This window comes from Physella acuta, unplaced genomic scaffold, assembly GCF_028476545.2.
Source record: "Physella acuta isolate Inbredline_101_S28 unplaced genomic scaffold, ASM2847654v3 ptg000008l, whole genome shotgun sequence".
Taxonomy (NCBI): Eukaryota; Metazoa; Mollusca; class Gastropoda; family Physidae; genus Physella; species Physella acuta.
This window is the reverse complement of record NW_026731528.1, coordinates 1,207,003-1,224,549: the sequence shown is the minus strand read 5'-3', so window position 1 is coordinate 1,224,549 and position 17,547 is coordinate 1,207,003. Positions and strand designations below refer to the sequence as shown.

The following is a 17,547-nucleotide window of genomic DNA, read 5'->3' as shown; positions in this document are numbered from 1 at the left end:
GTAATCCTTGCTATACATTACCTGGAATAAAATAACTTCACATTATCTTCCCCTGGTTGCGACAAGCTTTGGTATGCAACCTGTAGATGAGTTCTCGCAGTCTGCGATACATCGCGGTGTCTAACGAGAACCAACTAGACCGCTGTGTGAGTTCTGTCGTTGCTTAGTTACTGTTCGAGGTCATTACGTATGTTGTACAACAGGTAAAAAAAAAACCCCGTTACCTGACTTTTGTATGACCCATCATTGAGTTAATCCATTTGTTTCCTACAAATAGGAGTGATAATTATTATTATTAGCTACGCGAATCCTTTCAACGTTTTGTCATTACGTTTTGTCTTTTGGTTGCCACGCTCAGAAACCTTTTCATAATGGTATTTTGGGTCTATCTCACATCCTCACTACCAGTGTTTCTTTCAGGCGTCTTCACGGCACTGCCCCCCCTCCCCCCCCCCCCCCCCCCCCCCCCCCCGCTGAGCACATCCACCACCCCATTGGGTGGAATGGTAAAATATGCAATTTAATTAAAATTTATATCCTACTTTAACTAGGTATTCAAAATGAAATTTTTATAATGAAATTAAATAAAATTTAACACTTCCACCTGATAGAGACTGTTTTCATCAGAACAGAAACACCAAATTTATTGATGTATGTCCATTTTTTAAAAAGTTATGAATTTTTTAAAACTAAAAAAATGCGTTCGCTTTTTGAACAGTAAAGGGTCTATTTGAGACCCCTACTAACTTCTACAATAACTAAGTTAGAACTCTCAAATTTCTTGCACACACAGCCAGTAATACAAATAGCAAACCCAATTTTTTTCAAGGTAGTCAGACAGATATAAATAGAAAATTTATTCACATAAAAATGAGCCAAAGCACAATTTTACCGAAGTACGAAAAGGGAGACAAAAAGTTAATTTACAGTCATTTTTAAAAAATCATATAAAATAAACTAATTAAGCCACATTAATAATATAAATGTTCTAAGAAAGGAAATTCAAACCATGTTAATATAAAATAAGCAGGTAAAGAATTAATAAAGAAAGTAATTAGCGAGACCAGATTCAGCAAGGTCAGTTTATAAAAATTAGAAATTTCATCCTTTTTCAAAAAATTATAAAAAAATATTTAAGTAAGGTATCTTAATAAATTTTACACCAACTTAAAGCACATGATGTTCTTAATATATAATAAACACAGAGACATAAAATAATCATTCTGCAAAACAATACAAGGCATCCTTCCTTAACGCCCAAAATCAAGAATTTTCAATACCTAACATCTTGCAAAAAGTGTTCTTACTTTTAAGAAAGTAATATAAATTGTGTAGGAAACATGTCAGCATTACTTTGTTATAAAAAACTAAATAACTATACTACTACTTTACTTATATACTATAATAAGAAGAAATTCCATGCATTTTAAAAACTGACGAAGTAAGATAACTAATTAAACTGAAATTCTTTTTAAATTACCCTAATAGAGTTGTGATGTTCATCTAGTTTTGTTACTCTGGTTCCTAATCATGGCTTGTTTAGCATAAATTTACTTGTTACTAGTATATTTATTTCTTCTAGATAGTTATTGATCAAAGTCAACTTCTGGAAATGTCTAGGTCCTAACTTATACAATTATCAGAAATCTTAGAGCAGGTTCAAAAAGACAGGTCAATATCCTGATTGGGAAAATTCTCTATGAGGTTGGGTAGCATTGTAATTAATAGTCAATATCCTGGTTGAGTTTGTCTTCTTCAGGGTTACAGATCAAATTATGGAATCTAGTAAGGGATCCTTCCATTGGTCCAGAGTATAGAAAATGTCTGTGAATAAAAACAATTAATTAGCATTTCAAATATACTGACTTATATAGCAGGCCTGTATATCTTTATACCAACTTAGATATCAATCATGTAACATTACATCATTATAAATAATAAGCAAAGTGCATACAATACTAACATTTGACATATGGTTTCCTTCAAAAGTATTCAGGAGTCCTGTTGTTGCTTTCACAACAATACAAAATTTTTGGTAGGCCAATGAGTTTCCCCTTTCTTTTATGCTAATATCTTGCTCTGTAAATAGAATAATAATAATATTAAAAGTAAGGCTGCTCAATGCTTTTTAGATATTAAATGTAAGCACTATAGATAGTTCTACTACTAGATCTAAATATTAACATGAAAGCAATAGTGAATCTAACTAATCTAAGTAGATCTAGACTAAATCTAGAAACAACTTTGGACTAAACTATTATGGAAGGGGGGCTACATTTTGTTTTAAGTCGTCTTTACAATAAATCTAGAGATAAAAAATGTAAAAGATCGTAATATTCTAAAATTTAATGTAACTACTGCACATATATAGAATAGTTAACTATTAAACTAGGAAAGACAAAAAAAAACAATGCTACAATAAATTGAAAGTATGCTGTTAACCGCTGCGGTAATATAATAGTTGAACCCAACACTACGAGAAAGTAAAAAAAAAACATGGCGGACAATCGGCTTGAAATATCGACAAAATATTGATAGTTTAATCGGCCGATGTTATTAAGTAACATAATTTACTAAAACAAATTAAATTCTATCATCCTTTTAAACATCTTTTTGATTTAATTGTGCATTCCTATTTTATTTCAGTGACCATAAATTAATTACAACTGACTTTTAAAAAAGGCTAGATAATTTTTTGGAAAAATTTTTTTTAAGCGTGGAGCAATTACCGATAAGCGGACACTAATATTCAAATGTATTAAAGCAGCAGTTAATCATAAATAAATAGAATATAGCTAGTAATATAATGTGCATTCAACTTACCTGCACGTGTTTTTAAATCCACTGTAATCAACGAATAAACACAAAATCTTGCTCTGAACCGAGGTCGGGTGTTCCGGAATTCAACAAAATCTTGACTCAAGCCGGCGAAATTTAGATGCGGGTCGTCGCGATTTGTATACATTGGTTTCATTTACTGCGGTCCGACCCCATACACGGAGTGTTCATTAAATCGTAACAGTTTTATGGCAAATTGGATGCCCTTTCGGAATATACAACTTTGGCGGCTGTAAAATTATTTTTTCATTGAAAAAAATCATTTTAAAATTTTAAATTGAACATTTTTAGCATTTAATTATATTATACAGCTGGTAAAGTTATACCATCTTACAGAGCTACCATTCTTCTTTCTAAATCAGTGGTTTCTAATTGCGTATGTGTTATGGGGTCGGACCGCCGCGCGATGCCGCAACGCGACCAAAAATTTTTAAAACCGGCTAAAATTTTTCGGCTCATTTAGAATACCTACTTTAACCATTCTTATAATTGTCTCTCTCCTCTTGGAAGTTTCAAATGCCCCCCCCCCCCCCCTCCGGAGCAAAATGTCCGAAAGAAATCCTGCTCACGGCGACTTCTATACTCCACATTAGACGAATCATGGATGAAAGGAAGAGCTGAACTATTGTTGGTCACCAACGGTTATTTAGACTCAGGCAAGCGTGTCTGCGCTCTCTTTTAATAAGCACCCACCACAAATAAATTTAAGCGATTCCAGAATACAGCTACAAAAATAAAATGACGGTACATGTACACAGTGGCGTAGCGAGGTCGGGTGTCACCCGGTGCGGCACTTAATGATGTCACCCCCCCCCCCCCTAGGCGTAGCGACCCTTCCCTTCAAACTTTCGATTTGCGCCTCTTGAAAGACTATTTAACACTCGAATTAATCACTTAATTAAGTGGAATTATCATTTTTCTCTATATATTTTGCTATTTTTTGCCTTGGTGTCACCCCCCCCCCCCTTAATGGTGTCACCCGATGAAGTGCAGATAGTGAAACATCATCCGACAACATTACTTTATTTACACAGTAATCCCCCTTTCCCTACCGCATATCTATGTTGTGATTACTATTTGCTAGCTGTATAAACCAGGTCAGAACTTTGGTTGTTCAAGTTCAAGGTCACATACCGCCATTTAGTCATGCATGGTTGAGCAATGTTTTAGTCTCTAGGACTTGCGTGTTGTAAAGAGTCAGACGATGTTGATACAAGTGCATTTTGAATTTTACAGCTGTTTACAAGTCAAATTTAAACTTACTGATCAGTCGGAAATGTACAATAATATTGTTGTCAATGTTAAGATACATGCATACACATTCACACCAACAGGTATATATATATTATATATATATATATATATATATATATATATATATATATATATATATATATATATATATATATATATATATATATATATATATATATATATATATATACATATACATCGTCTGACTTTTTTACAACACGTAAGTCCTACTAAAACGTTGCTCAACCATGCATGACTAAATGGCGATACGTGACCTTGACCTACCAAAGTTCTGACCTGGTTATACAGCTGGCAACTATATGTATATGTATATATATACATATATATATATATATTCACACGCGCATATACACGGGTACCCACATACACACGTGTAACAGAACATTAACATTACACGTGTAAATACGAAACGTGTATTGCTGTGGGTAGGGCCCAGTGTAATGTTGTGGGTAAGAGCTCGGTGTAATGTTGATTCAACAGACCAGAAACTGTACCCCCAATTCACTGTGTTACAGTCAACTAAAACCTGTTTAACTTTGGTGTTTGCTAAATATAGAAGTTTTACTGTTTGTACCTTTTGTTATCTAAACGTACCTGTTGTTACCTGTATGTTGTGCTGTTCTTACCTGTATGTTGTGCTGTTGTGACATGTATGTACTTGTTGTGACCTGTATGTTGTACCTATTGTGACCTGTATGTTGTGCTGTTGTTACCTGTATGTTGTGCTGTTGTGACCTGCATGTTGTACCTATTGTGACCTGTATGTTGTGCTGTTGTTACCTGTATGTTGTGCTGTTGTTACCTGCATGTTGTGCTGTTGTGACCTGTATGTTGTGCTGTTGTTACCTGCATGTTGTGCTGTTGTGACCTGTATGTTGTTCTGTTGTGACCTGTATGTTGTGCTGTTGTTACCTGTATGTTGTGCTGTTGTTACCTGTATGTTGTGGTGTTGTTGTCTGTATGTTGTGGTGTTGTTACCTGCATGTTTCACTTCTTGTGACCTGCATGTTGCACCTGTTGTGACTTGCATGTTTCGCTGTTATACCTGTACGTTAGTCTCTTGTTACCTGTATGCTGTGGCTATTGTTACCTATATGTCGTGACTATTGTTACCCGTAACGTCTCATCTCCTACTCATCTAGTCATCGTTCACCTATTTGGATGAGCATCAAGCAATTATGTATAAAAGAACGTGCGTGCTCACGTTGGCATTTTTAGCAGGGTATGTGTTGCAGTCTAAGTGAGTTTTGAATTGATGTATAGGTCGAAGTTGTTTATTGATACATTTAATGTGCAGTACTCCTTCGTTGGCGGTAGGTCGATGTAACAGTACTCATGTTCAAGCTAGATTTTTGTGTTGGCCTAAAACCCATTCGTTAAGTTAGTACGGGCGGGTGTTGTCAATACCATCTGGGCAAATATAGGTTGCGAGGCTAAATCTCCTTGCTGTGATTTTTATCTGCCAAAATTTTTGAATGAAATGTGTATAACTTTTCTTTAAAATTGTGATTGATTGGAGTTGTGTGACAGACAGACAGACAGACAGACAGACAGACAGACAGACAGACAGACAGACAGAGAGACAGACAGACAGAGAGACAGACAGACAGAGAGACAGACAGACAGACAGACACTAACATCAAAACGCCGCCATTCACAATTCTTTTCTCAACTCTTGTGATCTCTCTAGCCGAGGTAAATTTAATGTTAAAAAGAATATACTTGCTAATGGTTTATAATATGAACCATTTATTGTATGTATTGAATTATGTGTCATTTTAGACCAGACAGAAAAGTAGAGTTAATATACTTATCTCAACATATGTAGGGGTTGTATGGTCAGCTCTATCTTCTTAGTAACCCCAAACACGAGCGGACTGAGGAGCCCACCTCTGACTGGAGCCCGGGCCCTGGGCTACTTGTAACATATTCGACCAGTTTGTTGTGAATGGACTAATGTGTATTGAATGAGTTATGTTGTGAATGGACTTAAGTGTATTGAATGAGTTTGAGAGTATGTGTGTAGTTGAATGAAGTTAGTAAAGTTGTAGATGGTTTGAGAGTATGTGTGTAGTGGTATTAATAGAAGATTACGTATGCGTAAAAAAGGAAATAAAGATGTGACGTAAGGGAGAATGTTTTTGGTTGTTAGGAAGATAGTTAGAAGTTAGTCTTGTTCTTGTCGTCGTAATGTGAGGTTGTGTTAGGAAGTCTTCGTTCTGTGTCTGCTGTTGATGTAGCTGTATGGATTAATGTAATAAAATTATAGAAATGGATCAAGCCATCTTGTCTCATCTATATTTGATCTATACCTCGTTCGTCACGTTCGGCGTCGACCCTTGTGTACCGAAACTCACTTCGCAACACAGTTGTTAGGGTTAGGTTTTTACCAGCATGTTGATTGAATTGTTTCCCTTTGTATTTTATACACCACACAAAGGACTCTGATATACAACATTTGTAGATATCCGAGGGGCTCAGCCCGGTGGTAATATGCGACTGAGGGCCACGATATCAACACGTTCAAAGGGCAAACTGCACGATGGATATTCTCCTGAGCCATTGGCGTCGGGTGACACGCAGCGTTCGTACCCACACATGAATTCTATGGCGCCTACATTCGTTTTAAAGAACATCCTACACGAGAGTTATGGTGGACAGCAGTTCATGACTAAACCAGCGACCCTGCAGTTGTGTAACCGTGGCTATCATGAGTGTTATTACCTGCATGATATTGCTGTTGTTACTTTTATGTTGTAGCTATGTTTATTATATTTTGAGGCTATTGTACCCGCATGCTGTAGCTTTAGTTTCCTGCATAGTGTAGCTGCTGCTACCTATATACTGTGTCTGTTGCTACCTGTATTCTGCTGTTACCTGTATGTTGTACCCGTGTTTTCTGTGTCTCTCGGTACATAGGGATACATTAGATCCCACTTATTTAAATAATGATATCGAACGCAAACCCAAAATTCCTTACTGTAATTTATAACGTCTTAAAATTCCGAGTGAAAACTATAATTTAAGATATTGTTTATGTGTTAATGATTGGCCTTTTAATTTTTCCAGTCATTTAAAAACAGCATTGTTTTATTATGAAGCAAAACTTCAAAATCTCATGGGAAATACTGGAATTAATACAGTCTTACAATACATGTAATGAGAAATGCTATGCTCGACTTAATAAAGATTTTCAATAAACGTCATAAGAAATGCTACACTCGACGTAATACAGACTTACAATAAAAGTAATGAGAACACCTACACTCGATTTAATACAGACTTACAATAAATGTAATGAGAAATGCTACACTCAACTTAATACAGACTTACAATAAACGTAATGAGAACACCTACACTCGATTTAATACAGACTTACAATAAATGTAATGAGAACACCTACACTCGATTTAATACAGACTTACAATAAATGTAATGAGAAATGCTACACTCAACTTAATACAGACTTACAATAAACGTAATGAGAACACCTACACTCGATTTAATACAGACTTACAATAAATGTAATGAGAACACCTACACTCGATTTAATACAGACTTACAATAAACGTAATGAGAAATGCTACACTCAACTTAATACAGACTTACAATAAACGTAATGAGAACACCTACACTCGACTTACAATAAACTTCCAAGAATGTACGTTGGTAAGGGGCGGGGAGGCTGATCTACTATCCCAAATGTCAAGTGGCCAGGTATCGCAGCAGGTATTTCTAATCTGCCCTAGTCCTGGTCCTTGATATCTGCTCTTTCCTGTGGCCCAAGAGTTATCTCCAGCCGGTTGCGTACCTTTGTTTGAACTCTCCGCCTCGTTACGCACACTGGGAGATAAGTACATGCAGCATAGGCCTTTGGTCGTATCTCCTAACATGTGTAAGACAATGGCTCTCTCTATTCCATCCCATTAACATTCTACGCAAAGTTGTAAAAAATTAGTTCTTATTTCAATGTTTATATTCCACTTAGGGATCGTGCTATTGTATCATTAACATAAAAAAGATTAACATTTTTGAACAACAACACAACCCCTTATAAATTTATATAACATTTCATTAGACCACAACCCCCTATTATATAAAAATAATTTACATACCAAGCCACTATACGATTTAAATATATCACAATTGTGTTTTATAATAAACTTTGGGAATCACATCATTGTAGAACTCTCCTAAAGTGTGTCTAAAATAAAATAAAAATGTATAGCAACAGTGGCGTAGCGAGGGGGGGGGGGGTGCGGACCGCACCGGGTGACACCCGACCTCGCTACGCCACGGTATAGCAGTTGTCTAGGTACTCAATTAACCATACATAATTGATAGCAGAAATGTATCATTAATGAGAATAACTAATTTTATATTACATTACGGGCGGGGATATGTGTTAAATTCGTGTCTGCTTGTGCCGCAGTAATGAAATCTTTTTAAAAAGAGGCGTCTGGTTACTGGTAGTTAACCAAACACAATCATGACTTGCTGATTTCAACACCAACCCTATTCCTAATACAACCTTTAACTCGAGTCCTACTAAACCCCTAACCGTAATTTCTGACCCTAACCCTAAAACTGATATTGATATACTACTTGCAACATAACCTGCTTTTGTGGAAGAGTTCTTTGTCGAACACAGGTAATATCTATGCTTCACGTAGAGCTACATTGCCCAATCATACATAACACAATACGACAAAATAATAAACAACACTAACCTCTGTTTGTAAAACAATTTGCATTATTCTTTAAGTCAATGAATTCTTTTTGAAAAGTTGCCAGATTTAATTTTTTAGCCAACATTACAACCAAATGTAATTTCTTAGCCTTTCTATTTACGACCAATATAAAACCTCGTATTTTTTAAACTCCACTAATTTCAAGTAAAATTATATCACAATAAAACAGGATTTTTTTCCCTACACATTGATACCAATTTTGTGTCTCTAGCTTAATTAGGAGCTAAGATATGGCCTTTTAAAAATTTGTGGGCGTGGCTAAAACAGCTTAGACCTTCGTCATTCAAGTCAATGTTACATAAGCAAAAAAGTTGGCACCGATGGTTTTTTCATTGCATCATCACGGATTCGCATTTTTCGAAAAATTAAAAAATTATAATTTTATTGCATCATCCGGGATTCGCATTTTTTTAAAAACTAAAAAATTACAATCAAGCTTAAAGTCTAAGTTATACTGGACTGGATGTGATTTGAATGAGTAATTTAATGCCATTCATATATTATTATTGACTTATTACTCCGTGTAAAAAAAATAATGTAGATCTAGGTTTAAAATAAACTAGATCTAGTTATTGTAAATCGATTTATTAATATTTAATACTGTTACTACTATTATTATATAATAGAAATGCATAAGCACATATTACTGCACAAGTTCTTTAATCTAATTGTAATGAACGATATTACTTGGGTAGATGAAGTAGAGTAGACCTACATACACACACTACATGATAAATGGAAGTTGCCTTTACGTTACTTTCTCAGCCCCCCTTCTCCCCCCCCCCCCCCCCCCCCACTTACTTGATATTCAGTGTCTATATCAGGAGGCCATAATAAAATTATAGAACAAAATAAAAGAAAACAGCTGTCAAAGTGTGTACCAGTGTTTATTACTACTAAACTATGCAATGTAAATTATTAGAATGTGAGAAACACAGTATTAAAATACAGTAATCAGATTACCACATGAATTTTAATTTTGTCTAATAAAATAGAAACATTTAGGAGAATGGCAAAGTAAAAAAAACAGATTTTTTTGCAATAATTTAAAAATATGTTTATCAGAGCAAAGAAATAAACTACATAGTGACAACCTAAATTTAGCCCTTGTATAATCTACGACCTTCACAGTACTGTAAAACAGTTACATAATCATAATTAGTGTGAAGAAACAAATCTACAGTACAAGAAATCAGCCTCGTCTCATTACGATCCCTCTTAAGAAGAAAAGTAGTATAGTATTAATTATCCAGGAATAAACATTAAAATATTGGTTTAAAGTATAATTACTAGTAAATCTAACCATTCATTGAATGTATGCTGGAAAAAAAATAGGTGTCGAAAAATTTCTTGGACCACTTTAGTCTCTTTAGTGTTAAAACAATTTTCTAAAGTATCAATTATAATTAATCTTTAGATACAATTAGCACATCTGAGGAAAAAATATATATTTTAAAAAGCGTTAGTACTTGTGTGATAAATTAGTTTGGACCAACATTTTTGAAGCACATTAACTACTGATTCTAGGATTATCTAGCTGATGTCAATTACCCTGAAAAATTAGTTAAGTAATTAATTAAAATGTAATTTTTTTTACACTATGAAAACTAAACTTAATTATAAACGTTAGTATTAGTTTTCAAAATAAATTTACAATTCAGAGCAATCATTTTTTCAGTAACAATTTACTAAAACACTAATGTTTAAAAAATAAAGTTCATTTGTATACTAAAAATGAAAGAAGTACTCTGAAATTCTGATAAGCTATTATTCAGAAAGAAAAACAAGATTCCTACAAAGTCAACAACCAGTGATTCTGCCAGATAACTGAAATCCTCAGAATTATCCTCATCCTCTGCCCAGTAGCTTATGGTGTAAAGAGCTGACTTTTGTTTTGTTTCTGGCACCCTTTTGATAGTCCTTCCACTGTATTGCGACACACCCTGATCACCTAGCTTCCACTTATGAGTCAGCTGGACACCAATCAGATTTCCCGTCAGATACCTCTCCAGCTGTCGCACCAAGAAAGGCTCAGTAGAAGTCAACTGTCAACGCTTCCATGACTTTAAGAAACAGAGTAGATCTACATTTGATTGCCACATTGCATTCTTGTAAATGATCTTTATCAAAGGACCAGAAATTAACTTCCCAATCAGCCTGAGTGCTTGCGGTGCTGCACGAGAACCCCAGGCTTCTTGAGATCTGCAAGCAGTTGAATGTAGACTTAAGTTATGTCCCAGCAGCCACATCATTCTCTTTAAGATGAGCCTTGAATAAAGCTGGATCTCTATGGAAACTGTACCTGAAAAGAGAAGGGCAAATGGAATTAGAATTTAGGAGACCATTTCACAAAATATATACCTAGCACAACATATTGCAAAGTATATAAAATAAATATAAAAATTTGAAATAAATTCAGTCTCCATACTTACTAAATGTACTTCCACCTGAGACATTTGTTGAACATAGAAAGGGCTGTACACAAGTTCCACCAACCTATTCCACTCACAAGCCTCTGTTCTCCTCAGCCGCTTTATCTCAGCCACCAAGTTTATGATTGCATTAGCGATCCCCTTTACACCAAGTTGTAGGCACACAAGTCTAGAATTAAATTAATATTAAATTTAATAAAATTATCAAGTACTAAAATTGTCCTTAATAAAGAGATCTAAGGGCATAGGGCTTTATAAAATTATATTATTGTATAGGACTAGTTATAGATATATACAATACATAGGCCTATATTAATTTAAATATATTTATAGGCCTACTTGATGGAGAATTATACCTGAACTAATCTAAATCTATTCTTAACCATTTAACAATGTTTCACTATGTGACTATTTTTACAAGATCTAGATCTAGACTAGTGCTTGTATGAAATAGAATAGTTTCGGCAAAAATAAAAAATAATAAAAACATTACTGTAACTGAAAACGTGTAAAAATATAGCTAAAAAATTAATGTAGAGTCCTAATCAAACATAATGATTAAATGATTGTGTTCATCTAAATGTACTGAATTAAAATAAATAGGCTAATTACTGTAATGGTATAGGCCTAGGACAGGACTAGTTAATACTTAATGCAGAATTAGATAAACACTTAGGCCAATACCTAATTAATTTAACTTATCTAGATCTAGATTCTAGATCTAGAATCTATATCTAAATGAACTAGCACCTATTTCTTACTAGAATCTCAGTGTTGGCCCTATTAGATTCAATTAGATCTAGAATTAAACTAGAGTCCAGAACTAGCTAGGCCTAAAGCTAGATTCAGTAGATTATTTTCTACTAGATCTATCTAGTAGTATATAGTCTGATCTAGATCTAGTTTTAGTTACTATAGATCAATAGAGCTAGATCTAGTAATCTGGATTTGTTTTTCTAAATCCAAAATCTATTAGGCTATCTCTTAATATCATCTAGATCTAGATCTAGGCCTATTTACTGAGTCTAGATCTAGTTCTAGATCTAGAAATCTAGATCAAAATTTAAGTCTACTTGTGTAAAAATCTAAAAATTAAATTAATGTAGAGTCTAGACCTAATTGTCCTAAGTAATCAACCGTAATAACTTAGTAAATGTAGGCTACTTAATCTAAATTATTAATATTTGGCCTAGTAATAGTAATATATCATAGATATCGGAGAGCCGTTATCAAGTAATGCGATATTTTAATAATGTAAGAATCACAGAAAATTTGGCGCGAAATTAAGGCTCTCTCGCGGACAGTCTTCCTAGGCTTGCGGACCATTGAAATCGTAATTTTAAAATATAGGTTAATTTTACAAGACCCAATTATTATTCTCATCAACATTTAGGCATCTCTTTCTAAATATTAAGTACTTTATTATTTATAGACACTTACCTTATATTTCAGCACATTGCTCCTCTGTAAGATAATAAACGAGATCCAAAAATTAAAATAGGCTTGGAATCTAAATCCTCTTGAGGTTAAAACACAGATGCGCACGGCGACATGCGTAGATCAGGTGTGCTGTGGTAGAGCCTTAAGCGACACGGCCTTAATTAGCAATGGTCAACCGGAAACAAGGAATTTAGGTTCAAGGTACAGCCATGATTACCATGGCAACAAAGGTCACGGCGCAAGCTGCGCAACTCGCTATTACTAATAGTAATATATCATAGATATCGGAGAGCCGTTATCAAGTAATGCGATATTTTAATAATGTAAGAATCACAGAAAATTTGGCGCGAAATTAAGGCTCTCTCGCGGACAGTCTTCCTAGGCTTGCGGACCATTGAAATCGTAATTTTAAAATATAGGTTAATTTTACAAGACCCAATTATTATTCTCATCAACATTTAGGCATCTCTTTCTAAATATTAAGTACTTTATTATTTATAGACACTTACCTTATATTTCAGCACATTGCTCCTCTGTAAGATAATAAACGAGATCCAAAAATTAAAATAGGCTTGGAATCTAAATCCTCTTGAGGTTAAAACAAAGATGCGCACGGCGACATGCGTAGATCAGGTGTGCTGTGGTAGAGCCTTAAGCGACACGGCCTTAATTAGCAATGGTCAACCGGAAACAAGGAATTTAGGTTCAAGGTACAGCCATGATTACCATGGCAACAAAGGTCACGGCGCAAGCTGCGCAACTCGCTATTACTAATAGTAATATATCATAGATATCGGAGAGCCGTTATCAAGTAATGCGATATTTTAATAATGTAAGAATCACAGAAAATTTGGCGCGAAATTAAGGCTCTCTCGCGGACAGTCTTCCTAGGCTTGCGGACCATTGAAATCGTAATTTTAAAATATAGGTTAATTTTACAAGACCCAATTATTATTCTCATCAACATTTAGGCATCTCTTTCTAAATATTAAGTACTTTATTATTTATAGACACTTACCTTATATTTCAGCACATTGCTCCTCTGTAAGATAATAAACGAGATCCAAAAATTAAAATAGGCTTGGAATCTAAATCCTCTTGAGGTTAAAACAAAGATGCGCACGGCGACATGCGTAGATCAGGTGTGCTGTGGTAGAGCCTTAAGCGACACGGCCTTAATTAGCAATGGTCAACCGGAAACAAGGAATTTAGGTTCAAGGTACAGCCATGATTACCATGGCAACAAAGGTCACGGCGCAAGCTGCGCAACTCGCTTTCCAGATTTGTTATGAATGCAACTTGTGAGGTAAATAGCATTCTTGTGACTTCTGATAATGATGGGAAGAAATATGTTTATACCAGCACTGATGTATGAATGGGCGGGTAAGTAATGTTGACCTTGTCTCGTCTATCGCCACACCCACCCAGTTTTTTTTTTAAGTCGTTGAAAAAGTTTGATCATATCAAACTATTTAATTATACCAAAACAATTTACGTAGATTTTTTTTTTTTTTTTTTTTTTTTTAAATTTTAACTTAACACATACAATTACATTTCTTAGATATGTACTTTTCAATTTACAGTAGTAAAAACGAAATGAAAAAGGTAATCTAGCTTTTGTAAATGGCAAACTTGCAATAATTTAACATTATAATGATAGGGGAATCATGCACTGGTTTTTAGGGATTTAATTTTTAAATGTAAAAATTGAATATCGTGATTTAATGCAAACAATATTGGTTGCTAAACCGAAAAGTCTCGAGTTCGAAACAGTTGCTCTTAACAATTGCCGGTGTCCTTATTAATGTCCGTTTGTCCTTATTAAACTGCCCAATTGTCCTTTTTAATGTCCAGTAGTTCTAGTCCACTTATTTGTATCAATAATCGGTGTTCTTATCAATGTCCAACTATCCTACTGAATGCCCAACTGTCCTATTCAATGTCCATTTGACCTTATTAGACTGTCCAACTATCCTACTGAATGCCCAACTGTCCTGTTCAATGTCCATTTGACCTTATTTGACTCCCCAACTGTCCTATTCAATGTCCAGTTGACCTTATAAAACCAATCCATGAGAAAATTTCTTCCAACACAGGTGGAGCCCATCAAAAAAAGCATGACGTCAGATTTTGACTTCCGCCCGCGCATGCGCTCCACCTACACTGTTGCAGTGGGCGGGAAATTGTGTCACAAATTTACAGGGTGAGAAGACATATCTGACATCAGGACAGTTCTTTTTTTAGCAAGTCGAAGTATTTTTAGGAGCGCTGTGGGAGCGAGAGATGGGGGTGGGGGGTGGGGGGGGGGGTGGGAAGGGGTGTTGGGTGTGTGGGGGGGGGGGGGGGGGGAGAGCGAGAGAAAGGGAGGGGGAGGTAAGGAGATGTGGGTTCTACCGTCTTTCCCCGAATATCTATTGTATGAGTGTTTTCTAGGTTTGGTATTTTTGTGCGTTGAGATAAAACTGCACTAATTAGAGGATGCCATTTCTATCTCGAGATCACGAACTGTACCAAAGGCGTAGTGAGGGCGGGGCGGGGGGTGCGGACCGCACCGGACGACACTATTTAGCGGGTGGGGTGACACCAAGGCAAAAAAAAAATGATTAATCAATTGTTTTTAAGAGCAACAAATCCCGACAATGACGTAAACTTGCAAACTAACTATAGAGAAAACAATGTTACATCAAGCTTTATTAATAACCGACTATAGATAAACATCGTTACTATTATCCGTGCAAAGTTTAGACCTATCAAGGGGGGTGGGGGAGGGGATGGACACTAAGGTTCACCTCTAGGTGCCGCGCCGGGTGACACCCGACCTAGCATCGCCACTGAACTGTGCAAATTACACTTGATTACATTTTGTTTACAAAGTGATAGATTCTAATGCATATATATATATATATATATATATATATATATATATATATATATATATATATATATATATATATATATATATATATATATATATATATACACACACATACACCTAGAACAAGACAATTCTAATGCCTTCTTTCGCTGTTTTTAAACGAGATTAATTAACCAATATGTTAGAAATTCCCCCATGGTAAAAATATTTGTGGCCATACATCTTACCAACAATTTATTCACAAAGTGTTTAAAGTAAAAATGTTAAGGAAAACAAAACTTTAAAGCCTTGTGAACATTTTTCGAGTTCGAACAATTTGGTTCTGGGATAGCGATGCAGATCTATATAGGCTAATGTGATGTCGGTAAACTATTTAAATAATTCGCCGAAGAAAATTTCTGGGACTGTAGTCACGGTTTAACCCCCGCCCCACCTTGTAAAGCAATAAATCAGACAGCGGGGATGTTCTGATAACTAATATCCCAGTCCAGTTATCTCAGAGCACGTCGTTAGTGGAACGACGCCACCCCTCATTTGCTGATAATGAATGGCTCATCGCTGGACGGTCCGCTATGCTACACAGGATAAAAATAGTTTTCTGGCGCGGTTTTTTGTAATTCCTAATTACATTGACCGTGTTTTGTATTAGGGACCCGACCACTGTAGCTTACATTAATTATAAAACACGGGGTTCTTTTTACATTTACACTTTTAAAAAATATTAAAATATTTAAAATTAAAATATAAAAAAAAAACTTAAAAAAATAATAATTAATATCACAACAACACTGGGACTATAGTCGTATTACCATTCGAATAGTAACTTTGCCTGCCTGAGCTTTACACAAAACCGCCGTAGATTTGATACCACACACCCTTGCTACATGTTAATATACAGCATCGGACATGAGCAAGTCCTAGTTTGGGCTAGTTTGTTTAATTGAAATTACGTCACCGTATGGAGACGAAAAAAAACAAGTTGTCTCAAGCTTATTTCCAATTCTTGTTTCAAATATCGTTTATTTACCTAAAATAGTAACAAACAAAAATACAGCGAAAAACACATCCAGCCCACATTTTGAGACCACAGAGTCTGCGGGCCCACATTTTGAGACCACAGAGTTTGACCCACCCGACTTTAAAATGGTAGACGTATGACAATGCCAGACATATTTAGACGTTTAAATTTGTGAAGGCTATTTTAAAACTTTCTATCTGCAAATGTGTGGACTGATATCCACTTTGCTATAAAATTATTTTTTTTTTTACGTTTATATGAACAAAACACAACAATGTGAACATGGGCGAAATAAAACTTCACCCTGCTCAAGCGAGACTAGGATCTTTTAAATGTGACGAATTGTTGCACTTACACCGTGACACAAACATCCGGTGTATTGTGAGACCGGTCGTCACATTCCTACCACGACGATCATGCCCGTCTATTGTAATGTCACACCCCCTCCCCCCCTCCACAAAAGTGACGTAAACCTTTGTTTAGCATTGTGTCTTCTGCTTCTATGAAATGGCACAGTGACAGTGCATGAATTCCTCGAATAGTCACCACGCGAACAATTGTTTTAACAATAGACCTCTGCCTTCGCTTTTGCGGACTATCAAATAATTGATAATGTACTTCCGTTTTCTACTGCCTGATACGAAGCAAGGGATTGTGCATATAGTATAGATAAAACACATTTTTTACATTTTTTCCTACTCTACCCCAACTAAAACACACACCTCATAATAATATAAAATACCAGAACTCCCCCCCCCCCGAACGAAATAGAATTTATAGAGAAAATACATACTTTTACTGGTTTTTGCCCCCCCCCCCCCCCCCCATCTCCCAATCGCCTGGAGAATAAAAGTTTTACAGAAAATCAGATCGATAATTTTCAATAGAAACTTGATGCCTTGTATTGCGTTAAAAAAA

The 17,547-nt window shown here is 35.4% G+C and overlaps 2 long non-coding RNA genes across 2 annotated transcripts; both read right to left on the bottom strand.

Moving 5' to 3' along the window:
- Positions 1-838: 838 nt before the first annotated feature.
- Positions 839-3,264, bottom strand: LOC131956427 (uncharacterized). The gene is made up of 3 exons (XR_009388965.1): positions 2,824-3,264; positions 1,964-2,079; positions 839-1,824 (listed from the first exon to the last, which is right to left on the bottom strand). It is a non-coding gene; the product is annotated as an uncharacterized LOC131956427 (long non-coding RNA).
- Positions 3,265-10,481: 7,217 nt separating this feature from the next.
- Positions 10,482-12,939, bottom strand: LOC131956482 (uncharacterized). Its single transcript, XR_009388969.1, has 3 exons — positions 12,737-12,939; positions 11,297-11,465; positions 10,482-11,166 (listed from the first exon to the last, which is right to left on the bottom strand). It is a non-coding gene; the product is annotated as an uncharacterized LOC131956482 (long non-coding RNA).
- Positions 12,940-17,547: the final 4,608 nt, after the last annotated feature.